This window comes from Artemia sp. Qi Xiang Cuo, chromosome 6, assembly GCF_049724085.1.
Source record: "Artemia sp. Qi Xiang Cuo chromosome 6, ASM4972408v1, whole genome shotgun sequence".
Classification (NCBI taxonomy): Eukaryota; Metazoa; Arthropoda; class Branchiopoda; order Anostraca; family Artemiidae; genus Artemia; species Artemia sp. Qi Xiang Cuo.
In genome coordinates this window covers 26,679,805-26,693,427 of record NC_142799.1, presented here as the reverse complement: position 1 = coordinate 26,693,427, position 13,623 = coordinate 26,679,805, and positions in this window count along the sequence as shown.

Here is a 13,623-nt window from a genome sequence, read left to right as displayed (position 1 = left end):
CCTTTGTAAAAGTTTGGTCGAGATTTAATGTCCTTGGTAAAAAGCCTCGACGAGATTTAATGTCCTTGGTAAACGCCTTGATGAGATTTAATGTCCTTGGTAAAAGCCTGGGAAGGAGATTGTCGGGGCTCCACCCCTGTTTCTTTTCCTTTCAGATAAATGACCTGTTTTCTTTTTCTTAATTACATTTGCTTATAGTATATTTTCAAAACACAGGTTAAATTCCCGTTACTAAGCGATAGTGGTTAGTAGAAAGGGGGGTAAAGGTCCCAGACGACACCCCTGCTGCCACCTACAACTTTTTTTAATGCTGACGGGGCTCCTAATATGGGCATAGAGTCATTAGGGAGAACACGTGGTTAATGGGGTCAATGACCTAAAGTCAGTCAATAATCAAATTGTTTCCGGGCAAAGTTTAATAATGTCGGACAGGTACTGTCAATCATTAATCAAATTGTTTCCAGGCGAAGTTTAATAATGTCTGACAGGTGATGTCAAGATTGATTGATATGTCACGAAAGGGGAATTAATTTATTGTTTCTAAGGGGAATTATTGATTCAAGAAAGGGGAATTAATTTGTTGTTTCTAAGGGGAATTATTGATTCATAAAAGGGGAATTAATTGTTGTTTCTAAGGGGAATTATTGATTCAAGAAAGGGGAATTAATTTGATGTTTCTAAGGGGAAGGTGGGGAAGAGATATATTGATTGCGTAATCGAAGGGAGAGAATTCCCGAGAAATTGATTGCATAATCGGTAGAACACTATAAGGAGCTCGTGACGGGAATCCATTTATAGGCATAGCTTGACTTAATCAACTAGGACAAATGGATTTCTGAGAAATTGATTGTATAATCGGTACAACCCTATCAAAAGGTCATGATGGGAATCCATTTATGGGCATAGCTTGACGTAATCAACAAGGACAAACGGATTTCCGAGAAATTGATTACATAATCAGTAGAACCCTATCAGAAGGTCATGACGGGAATTCATTTATGGGCATAGAATGACGTAATCGACTAAGACAATTTGATTTCTGAGAAATTGATTACATAATCGGTAGAAACCTATCAGGAGGTCCTAACGAGAATCCATTTATGGACATAGAATGACGTAATCAACTAGGACAAATTGTTTTCTGATAAATTGATTACATAATCAGTAGAACCCTATCAGGAGGTCATGACGGGAATTCATTTATGGGAATAAAATGACGTAATCGACTAAGACAAGCAAGTTACTTTGTTAATATCCATCCTAAACCATTTTTCTAATTTGAATTACATATCTTTCTCCCTCACAACAATACATTAGAGCTTTTTTTTTAACTAATAATCGAGAAATTACTTTCAATTACAGATTTAGAGCAAACTACATTATCAATGTAATACCTGAACACATTTTGCATCTTGAAGAACTTATCTTTTTCACCCACAACAATACTTTAAAGCTTTTTGGATAACTAAACACCAAGAAATACTTTTGAAAGACCATTTCAGAGCAAGTTTCTTTCTTAATGTCCCTTCTAAACTCATTTTCCAACTTGAAGTACTTATCTTTTTCACCCACAACTATACTTTACAGCTTTTAGGATACCTCAACATCAATAAATACTTTTCAAAGACCATTTCAGAGCAAGTTACTTTCTTAATATTCCTCCTAAACCCATTTTCCAAGTTGAAGTACTTATCTTTTTCACCGAAAAATATACTTTACAGCTTTTAGGATACCTCAACACCAAGAAATACATTTCAAAGACAATTTCAGAGCAAGTTACTTTATGAATGTCCCTCCTAAACCCATTTTCCAACTTTAAGTACTTATGTTTTTCACTCACAACTATACTTTACAGCTTTTTGGATACCTCAACACCAAGAAATACCTTTCAAAGACCATTTCAGAGCAAGTTACTTTCTTAATGTCCCTCCTACACCCATTTTGCAACTTGAAGTACTTATCTTTTTCACTCACAACTATACTTTACAGCTTTTTGGATCCCTCAACACCAAGAAATACATTTCAAAGACCATTTCAGAGCAAGTTACTTTCTTAATGTTCCTCCTATACTCATATTCCAACTTTAATTACTCATCTTTTTCACCCACAACTATAGTTTACAGCTTTTTGGATACCTAAACACCAAGAAATACTTTTCAAAGACCATTTCAGACCACGTTACTTTCTTAATTTCCATTCTAAACCCATTTTCCAACTTGAAGTACTCATCTTTTTCACCCTCAACTATACTTTACAGCTTTTTGGATACCTCAACATCAAGAAATACTTTTTAAAGACCATTTCAGAGCAAATTACTTTCTTAATGTTCCTCCTAAACCCATTTTCTAACTTGAAGTACTTATCTTTTTCACCCACAACTATACTTTACAGCTTTTTGTTTACATCATCAAAAATAAATACTTTTAATAGACCATTTCAGAGCAAGTTAGAATATTAATGTTCCTCCTAAACCCATTATACAACTTGAAGAACTTATCTTTTTCACCCACAACTATACTTTACAGTTTTTTGGATACCTCAACACCAAGAAATACCTTTCAAAGACCATTTCAAAGCACGATACTGAGTTAATGTCCGTCCGAAACCCAGTTGCCAACTGGAAGTACTTATCTTTGTCACCCACAACTATACTTTACAGCTTTTTGGATACCTCAAACCAAGAAATACTTTTCAAAGACCATTTCAGAGCAAGTTACTTTCTTAATGTTCCTCCTAAACCCATTTTGCAACTTGAACTACTTATCTTTTTCACTCACAACTATACTTTACAGCTTTTTGGATACCTCAACACCAAGAAATACCTTTCAAAGACCATTTCAGAGCAACTTACTTTCTTAATATCCCTCCTAAACCCATTTTCCAACTTGAATTACTTATCTTTTTCACCCACAACTATACTTTACAGCTTTTTGAGTGTCCAAACACCAAGAAATACTTTTCAAAGACCATTTCAGAGCAAGTTACTTTCTTAATGTTCCTCTTAAACCCATTTTGCAACTTGAAGTACTTATCTTTTTCACCCACAACTATACTTTACAGCTTTTGGATACCTCAACACCAAGAAATACCTTTCAAAGAACCTTTCAGAGCAAGTTACTTTCTTAATGTCCCTCCTAAACCCATTTTCCAACTTTAAGTACTTATCTTTTTCACCCACAACTATCCTTTACAGCTTTTTGGTTACCTCAACACCAAGAAATACTTTTCAAAGACCATTTCAGACAAAGTTACTTTCTTAATGTCCCTCCTAAACCCATTTTCCAACTTGAAGTACTTATCTTTTTCACACACAACTATACTTTACAGCTTTTCGGTTACCTCATAACCAAGAAATACTTTCCAAAGACCATTTCAGAGCAAGTTACTTTCTTAACGTCCCTCCTACACCCATTTTGCAGCTTGAAGTACTTATCTTTTTCACCCACAACTATACTCTACAGCTTTTTGGTTACCTCAACACCAAGAAATACTTTTCAAAGACCATTTCAGAGCAAGTTGCTTTGTTAATTTCCCTCATAAACCAATTTTCTAGCTTGAAGTACTTATCATTTTCATCCACAACTATACTTTACAGCTTTATGCATACCTGAACACCAAGAAATACTTTTCAAAGAACATTTCAGAGCAAGTTACTTTCTTAATGTCCTTACTAAACCCATTTTCCAACTTGAAGTACTTATCTTTTTCACCCAAAACTATACTTTACAGCTTTTTGTATACCTCAACACCAAGAAATACCTTTCAATAGGCATTTCAGATCAAGTTACTTTCTTAATGTCCCTCTTAAACCCATTTTCCAACTTGAAGTACTTATCTTTTTCATCCACAACTATACTTTACAGCTTTTTGGATACCTCAACACCAAGAAATACCTTTCAAAGACCATTTCAGTCCAAGTTACATTCTTAATATCCCTCCTCAACCCATTTTGCAACTTGAAGTACTTATCTTTTTCACCCACAACTATACTTTACAGCTTTTTGAGTGTCCCAACACCAAGAAATACTTTTCAAAGACCATTTCAGAGCAAGTTACTTTCTTAATGTTCCTCCTAAACCCGTTTTCCAACTTGAAGTACTTATCTTTTTCACCCACAACTATACTTTACAGGTTTTTGGATACCTCAACACCAAGAAATACCTTTCAAAGACCATTTCAGAGCAAGTTACTTTCTTAATATCCCTCCTAAGCCCATTTTCCATCTTGAACTACTTATCTTTTTCAGACTAAACTATACTTTACAGCTGTTATGATACCAAAACACAAAAACATACATTTCAAAGACCATTTCAGAGCAATTTACATTATAATTGTCCTTCATAAACCCATTTTCCAAGTTGAATTACTTATCTTTTTCACCCACAACTATACTTTGCAACTTTTTGGATACCTCAACACCAAGAAATACTTTTCAAAGACCATTTCAGAGCAAGTTACTTTCTTAATGTCCCTTCTAAACCCATTTTGCAACTTGAAGTACTTATCTTTTTCACCCACAACTATACTTTACAGCTTTTAGGATACCTCAACACCAAGAAATACTTTTCAAAAACCATTTCAGAGCAAGTTACTTTCTTAATGTTCCTCCTAAACACATTTTTCAACTTTAATTAATTATATTTTTCACTCACACCTATACTTTACAGCTTTATGTATACCTCAACACCAATAAATACTTTTCAAAGACCATTTTAGAGCAAGTTACATTTTTACTGTCCCTCCTAACTCCTTTATACAACTAGAAGTACATATCTTTTTCACCCACAACTATACTTTACAGCTTTTTGGATACCTCAACATCAAGAAATACTTTTCAAAGACCATTTCAGAGCAAGTTACTTTCTTAATGTTCCTCCTAAACACATTTTACAACTTGAAGTACTTATCTATTTCACCCACAGATATACTTTAAAGCTTTTTGGATAACTCAACACAAATAATTATTATTAAAAGAAAAATTCAGATCAAGTTACATTCTTAATTTCGCTCCTAAACCCATTTTCCAACTTGAAGTACTTATCTTTTTCACCCACAACTATACTTTACAGCTTTTTGGATACCTCAACACCATGAAATACTTTTCAAAGACCATTTCAGAGCAAGTTACTTTCTTAATGTCCCTCCTAAACCCATTTTCCAACTTGAAGTACTTATCTTTTTCACCCACAACTATACTTTACAGCTTTTTGGATACCTCAACACCAAGAAATACTTTTCAAAGACCATTTCAGAGCAAGTTATTTTCTTAATGTTCCTCCTAAACCCATTTTGTAACTTGAAGTACTTATCTTTTTCACTCACAACTATACTTTACAGCTTTTTGGATACCTCAAAACCAAGAAATACATTTCAAAGACCATTTCAGAGAAAGATACTATCTTAATGTCCCTCCTAAAACCATTTTACAACTTGAAGTACTTATCTTTTTCACCCACAACTATACTTTACAGCTTTTTGAGTGTCACAACACCAAGAAATACTTTTCAAAGACCATTTCAGAGCAAGTTACTTTCTTAATGTTCCTCCTAAACCCATTTTGCAACTTGAAGTACTTATCTTTTTCACCCACAACTATACTTTACAGCTTTTGGATACCTCAACACTAAGAAATACCTTTCAAAGACCATTTCAGAGCAAGTTACTTTCTTAATGTCCATCCTAAACCCATTTTCCAACTTGAAGTACTTATTATTTTCACCCACAACTATACTTTACAGCTTTTTGGTTACCTCAACACCAAGAAATACATTTCAAAGACCATTTCAGGGCAAGTTACTTTCTTAATGTCCCTCCTAAAACCATTTCCCAATTTGAAGTACTTATCTTTTTCATTCACAACTATACTTTACAGCTTTTTGGATACCTCAACACCAAGAAATACTTTTCAAAGACCATTTCAGAGAGAGTTACTTTCTTAATGTACCTGCTAAACCCATTTTGCAACTTGAAGTACTTATCTTTTTCACCCACAACTATACTTTAAAGCTTTGTGGTTACCTCAACACCAAGAAATACTTTTCAAAGACCATTTCAGAGCAAGTTACTTTCTTAATGTCCCTCCTAAACCCATTTTACAACTTGAAGTACTTATCTTTTTAAACCCAAAAAATAATTAAAAGATTTTTGTATACAAAAACAACAAAAAATACTTTTCAAATACCATTTCAGAGCTATTTACTTTATTAATGTCCCTCCTAAACCCATTTTCCAACTTGAAGTACTTATCTTTTTCACCCACAACTATACTTTACAGCTTTTTGGATACCTCAACACCAAGAAATACCTTTCAAAAGGCATTTCAGAGCAAGTTACTTTCTTAATTTCCCTCTTAAACCCATTTTCCAACTTGAAGTACTTATCTTTTTCATCCACAACTATACTTTACAGCTTTTTGGATACCTAAACACCAAGAAATACCTTTCAAAGACCATTTCAGTGCAAATTACTTTCTTAATGTCCCTCCTAAACCCATTTTGAAACTTGAAGTACTTATCTTTTTCACCCACAACTATACTTTACAGCTTTTTGAGTGTCCCAACACCAAGAAATACTTTTCAAAGACCATTTCGGAGCAAGTTACTTTCTTAATGTTCCTCCTAAACCCATTTTCCAACTTGAAGTACTTATCTTTTTCACCCACATCTATACTTTACAGCTTTTTGGTTACCTCAACAGCAAGAAATACTTTTCAAAGACCATTTCAGAGCAAGTTACTTTCTTAATGTCCCTCCTAAACCCATTTTACAACTTGAAGTACTTATCTTTTTCACCCACAACTATACTTTAAAGCTTGTTTTAGACCTCAACACCAATAAAAACCTTTAAAAGACCATTTCAGAGCAAGTAACTTTCTTAATGTCCCTCCTAAACCCATTTTCCAACTTGAAGTTCAATTCTAATTTTTCGGTGGAAGATAGAAAAAGTAATACCATACTTGTGAATATTTTCCCGGAAGATAAAAAGTTCGAGTTCAATTTAAAATTTTCTCAACGAAGTGAAGAAAAGTTCAAGTTCTCTTCTGAACTTTACCAAAGGACACACTTCAATTCTAATTTCTCCAGAGAAAACAAAAATCTTCCACTTCAGTTCTTTATTTCACAATGACATAAAGAAATTTAAAGTTCAATTCTAATTTTTCGGTGGAAGATTGAAAAAGTAATACCATACTTGTGAATATTTTCACGGAAGATAATAAGTTCTAGTTCAATTTTAAATTTTCTCAACGAAGTAAAGAATAGTTCAAGTTTTCTTCTGAACTTTACCAAAGAACACACTGCAATTCTAATTTCTCCAGAGAAAACAAAAATCTTCCACTTCAGTTCTTTATTTCACAAAGAAAAAGAAATTTAAAGTTCAATTCTAATTTTTCGATGGAATATAGAAAAAGTAATACCATACTTGTGAATATTTTCACGGAAGATAAAAAGTTCTAGTTCAATTTAAAATTTTCTCAACGAAGTCAAGGAAAGTTCAAGTTCTCTTCTGAATTTTCTCAATGAAAGAGAAATTAGTCATTGATCATTTCTATTTTTCCAAATAATATAAAAATTTTCCACTTTAGTTCAGATCTGTCTCGAAGAAACGAAAAATTTAAAAAACTGTTCCAAATTTTCTCAACGAAGCGAAGAAAAGTTCAAGTTCTCTTCTGAACTTTACCAAAGAACACACTTCAATTCTAATTTCTCCAGAGAAAACAAATATCTTCCACTTCACTTCTTTATTTCACAAAGACATAAAGAAATTTAAAGTTCAATTCTAATTTTTCGGTGGAAAATAGAAAAAGTAATACCATACTTGTGAATATTTTCATGGAAGATAAAAAGTTCTAGTTCAATTTTAAATTTTCTCAACGAAGTAAAGAATAGTTCAAGTTCTCTTCTGAACTTTACCAAAGAACACACTGCAATTCTAATTTCTCCAGAGAAAACAAAAATCTTCCACTTCAGTTCTTTATTTCACAAAGACAAAGAAATTTAAAGTTCAATTCTAATTTTTTGATGGAATATAGAAAAAGTAATACCATACTTGTGAATATTTTCACGGAAGATAAAAAGTTCTAGTTCACTTTAAAATTTTCTCAACGAAGTCAAGGAAAGTTCAAGTTCTCTTCTGAATTTTCTCAATGAAAGAGAAATTAGTCATTGATCATTTCTATTTTTCCAAATAATATAAAAATTTTCCACTTTAGTTCAGATCTGTCTCGAAGAAACGAAAAATTTAAAAAACTGTTCCAAATTTTCTCAACGAAGCGAAGAAAAGTTCAAGTTCTCTTCTGAACTTTACCAAAGAACACACTTCAATTCTAATTTCTCCAGAGAAAACAAATATCTTCCACTTCACTTCTTTATTTCACAAAGACATAAAGAAATTTAAAGTTCAATTCTAATTTTTCGGTGGAAAATAGAAAAAGTAATACCATACTTGTGAATATTTTCATGGAAGATAAAAAGTTCTAGTTCAATTTTAAATTTTCTCAAAGAAGTGAAGAAAAGTTCAAGTTCTCTTCTGAACTTTACCAAAGAACACACTTCAATTCTAATTTCTCCAGAGAAAACAAAAATCTTCCACTTCAGTTCTTTATTTCACAAAGACATAAAGAAATTTAAAGTTCAATTCTAATTTTTTTGTAGAAGATGGAAAAAGTAATACCATACTTGTGAATATTTTCACGGAAGTTCTTTATTTCACAAAGACATAAAGAAATTTAAAGTTCAATTCTAATTTTTCGATGGAAGATAGAAAAAGTAATACCATACTTGTGAATATTTTCACGGAATATTAAAAATTATAGTTCAATTTAAAATTTTCTCAACGAAGTCAATGAAAGTTCTAGTTCTCTTCTGAATTTTATCAATGAAAAAGAAATTAGTCAATGATCATTTCTATTTTTCCAAATAATATAAAAATTTTCCACTTTAGTTCAGATCTGTCTCGAAGAGATGAAAAATCTAAAATACTGTTCCAAATTTTCATAACGAAGCGAAGAAAACAGAGAAAACAAAAATCTTCCACTTCAGTTCTTTTTTTCACAAAGACATAAAGAAATTTAAAGTTCAATTCTAATTTTTCGGTGGAAGATAGAAAAAGTAATACCATACTTGTGAATATTTTCACGGAAGATAAAAAGTTCTAGTTCAATTTAAAATTTCTCAACGAAGTCAAGGAAAGTTCAAGTTCTCTTCTGAATTTTCTCAATGAAAAAGAAATTAGCCATCGATCATTTCTATTTTTCCAAATAATATAAAAATTTTCCACTTTAGTTCAGATCTGTCTCGAACAGATGAAAAATTTAAAATACTGTTCCAAATTTTTCAAAGAAGAAAAAAAAGTTCACGTTCTCTTCTGAATTTTACCAAAGAACACAATTCAATTCTAATTTCTCCAGAGAAAACAAAAATCTTCCACTTCAGTTATCTATTTAAAAAAGAAATAAATAAATTTAAAGTTAAATTATAAATTTTTCGTTGGAATATTGAAAACTTAATACAATACTTGTGAATATTTTCACGTAAGATAAAAAGTTCTAGTACAATTTAAAATTTTCTCAACGAATTGAAGAAAAGTTCAAGTTCTCTTCTGAACTTTACCAAAGAACCCACTTCAATTCTAATTTCTCCAGAGAAAACAAAAATCTTCGACTTCAGTTCTATATTTCACAGAGACATAAAGAAATTTAAAGTTCAATTCTAATTTTTCGGTGGAAGATAGAAAAAGTAATACCATACTTGTGAATATTTTCATGGAAGATAAAAAGTTCTAGTTCAATTTAAAATTTTCTCAACGAAGTCAAGGAAAGTTCAAGTTCTATTCTGAACCCTACCAAAGAACACACTTCAATTCTAGTTTCTCCAGAGAAAACAAAAATATTCCACTTCAGTTCTTTATTTCACAAAGACATAAAGAAATTTAAAGTTCAATTCTAAATTTTTCGGTGGGAGATAGAAAAATTAATACCATACTTGTGACTATTTTCACGGAAGATAAAAAGTTCTAGTTCAATTTAAAATTTTCTCAATGAATTGAAGAAAAGTTCATGTTCTCTACTGAATTTTACCAAAGAACACAATTCAATTCTAATTTCTACAGAGAAAATAAAAATCTTCCACTTAATTTCTTTATTTCACAAATACATAAAGAAATTGAAAGTTCAATTCTAAATTTTTCGGTGGAAGATAGAAAAAGTAATACCATACTTGTGAATATTTTCCCGGAAGATAAAAAGTTCTAGTTCAATTTAAAATTTTCTCAACGAAGTGAAGAAAAGTTCAAGTTCTCTTCTGAATTTTACTAAAGAACACAATTCATTTCTAATTTCACCGGAGAAAATAAAAATCTTCCACTTCAGTTTTTTATTTCACAAAGACATAAAGAAATTTAAAGTTCAATTCTAAATTTTTCGGTGGGAGATAGAAAAATTAATACCATACTTGTGACTATTTTCACGGAAGATAAAAGTTCTAGTTCAATTTAAAATTTTCTCAATGAAGTGAAGAAAAGTTAATGTTCTCTACTGAATTTTACCAAAGAACACAATTCAATTCTAATTTCTACAGAGAAAATAAAAATCTTCCACTTAAGTTCTTTATTTCACAGACATAAAGAAATTTAAAGTTCAATTCTAAATTTTTTCGGTGGAAGATAGAAAAAGTAATACCATACTTGTGAATATTTTCCCGGAAGATAAAAAGTTCTAGTTCAAATAAAAATTTTCTCAACGAAGTGAAGAAAAGTTCAAGTTCTCTTCTGAATTTTACTACAGAATACAATTCATTTCTAATTTAACCAGAGAAAATAAAAATCTTACACTTCAGTTCTTTATTTCACAAATGACACAAAGAAATTTCAAGTTCAATTCTAAATTTTTCAGTGAAAGATAGTAAAAGTAATATCATACTTGTGAATATGTTCCCGGAAGATAAAAAGTTCTAGTTCAATTTAAAATTTTCTCAATGAAGTGAAGAAAAGTTCGAGTTCCCTTCTGAACTTTACCAAAGAATACACTTCAATTCTAATTTCTCCAGAGAAAATAAAAATCTTCCACTTCAGTTTTAAGTTTCCCAAAGTAATAAAGAAACTTAAAGTTTTATTCTAAATTTTCAGATGGAAGATAGAAAAAGTAATACTATGATTACGATTGTTTTCCATGAAGATCAAAAGTTTCACTTTATTTATAATTTTTCTTAAATTCAGTTCTGATTTTTCTCAAAGAGATGAAAAATTCAAAGTTCTGTTCCAAATTTAGGTTAGGTTAAGTTAGGTTAGGCTAGGTTAGCCTACGTACGCGCGCGTACGTAGGCTAACCTAACCTAACTTAACCTAACCTAACTTAATCTAACCTAACCTAATCATACACCTAACTTTTTGCCTGTCTCCCACCTAACCTAAGCTAACCTAAGTGAAGCGTACTTAGGCTAACCTAACCTAATCTAACCTAACTTAATCTAGCCTAACCTAACCTAACCATACTCGCCGGAAAAGGTTAGGTTAACTTATCATGAGCGCTCATGATAAGTTAACCTAACCTAACTTAAACATGTAAAAATGTTTCTATTTATTTATTAATATTTATTTATACCTAAACTAACCTATTGTTTTGGAGGTTAGATGAAGGAGTTTGAACGATTGTCTTTAATAATAGAACGAGACACTCATTTTCTAATTTAAAAATTTAATGGGTAAATTCATAAGACAAAGGAGCTAAAATTTAATTTAAAATTAGAATAGAACTTTAAATTTTTCATCTCTTTGAGAAAAAAACCAGAACTGAAGTGGAGCCTTTTTATTTTCTTGGAAAAATTAGAAGAGAACTTTGAATTCTTATGTCTTTGAGGAATTAAGAACTGAAGTGGAAGCTTTTTTCATTTTCATTGGTAAAATTCAGAATTGAGCTAACTTTTTTCACTTCTTTAAGAAAATTCAAAAGAGAACTTGAACATTTTGTACTTCTTCGAGAAATCTCAGAATTAAAGTGATGCTCCTTATCTTCATGTCGAATATTCAAATCAATGTATAACTTTTTCTATCTTCTATGAAAAATTTGGAACAGAACTTTAAATTTTTCATTTCTGCAAAAAATCGGAAGTGAACTTAAGAAAATTAGAATTAAAGTGAAACTTTTTATCTTCACTGGAAAATAATCACAATCATAGTATAACTTTTCCCATCTTCTACAGAAAAATTTAGAACTGAACTTTAAATTTTTTATGTCTTTGAGAAATTAAGAACTGGAAGTGGAAGGTTTTTTCATTTTCATTGGTAAAATTCAGAATTGAGTTAACTTTTTTCTCTTCTTTAAGAAAATTCAGAAGAGAACTTGAACAGTTTGCACTTCTTCGAGAAAACTCAGAATTAAAGTGGAGTTCCTTATCTTCATGTTGAATATTCACAATCAATCTATAACTTTTTCTATCTTCTATGAAATATTTGGAACAGAACTTTGAATTTTTCATCTCTTTGAGAAAAATCAGAATTGAATTTAAGAAAAATTATAATTAAAGTTAAAATTTTAATCTTCATGTAAAACAATCACATTCAGAGTATTAATTTTTTTATTTTTCGTTTAAATATTTTGAATAGAACTTTAAATTTATTTATGTATTTGGTAAACTTAAAACTGAAGTTGAAGATTGTTATTTTCTCTGGAGAAATTAGAAATGAATTGTCTGATTTAGTAAATTTCAAAAGAGAACTTGAACTATTCTTCACTTCGTTGAGAAAATTTTAAATTGAACTAGAACTTTTTATTTTCCGGGAAGATATTCACAAGTATGGTATTACTTTTTCTATCTTCCACCGACAAATTTAGAATTGAACTTTAAATTTCTTTATGTCTTTTGTGAAATAAAGAACTGAAGTGGAAGATTTTTATTTTCTCTGTAGAAATTAGAATTGAATTGTGTTCTTTGGTAAAATTCAGTAGAGAACATGAACTTTTCTTCACTTCATTGAGAAAATTTTAAATTCAACTAGAACTTTTTATCTTCCGTGAAAATAATCACAAGTATGGTATTAATTTTTATATCTTCCACCGAAAAATTAGAATTGAACTTTAAATTTCGTTATGTCTTTGTGAAATAAAGAACTGAAGTGGAAGATTTTTGTTTTCTCTGGAGAAATTAGAATTGAATTGTGTTCTTTGGTAAAGTTCAGAAGAGAACTTGAACTTTTCTTCACTTCGTATAGAAAATTTTAAATTGAACCAGAACTTTTTATCTTCTGGGAAAATATTCACAAGTATGGTATTACTTTTTCTATCTTCCACCGAAAAATTTATAATTGAACTTTAAATTTCTTTATGTCTTTGTGAAATAAAGAACTGAAGTGGAAGATTTTAATTTTCTCTGGAGAAATTAGAATTGAAGTGTGTTCTTTGCTAAAATTCCGACGAGAACTTGAACTTTTTTATCTTCCGTGAAAAATTTGGAACAGTATTTTAGATTTTTAATCTCTTCGAGACAGATCTGAACTAAAGTGGAAATTTTTTATATTATTTGGAAAAAATAGAAATAATCAATGACTAATTTCTTTTTCATTGAGAAAATTCAGAAGAGAACTTGAACTTTCCTTGACTTCTTTGAGAAAATTTTAAATTGAACTAGAACT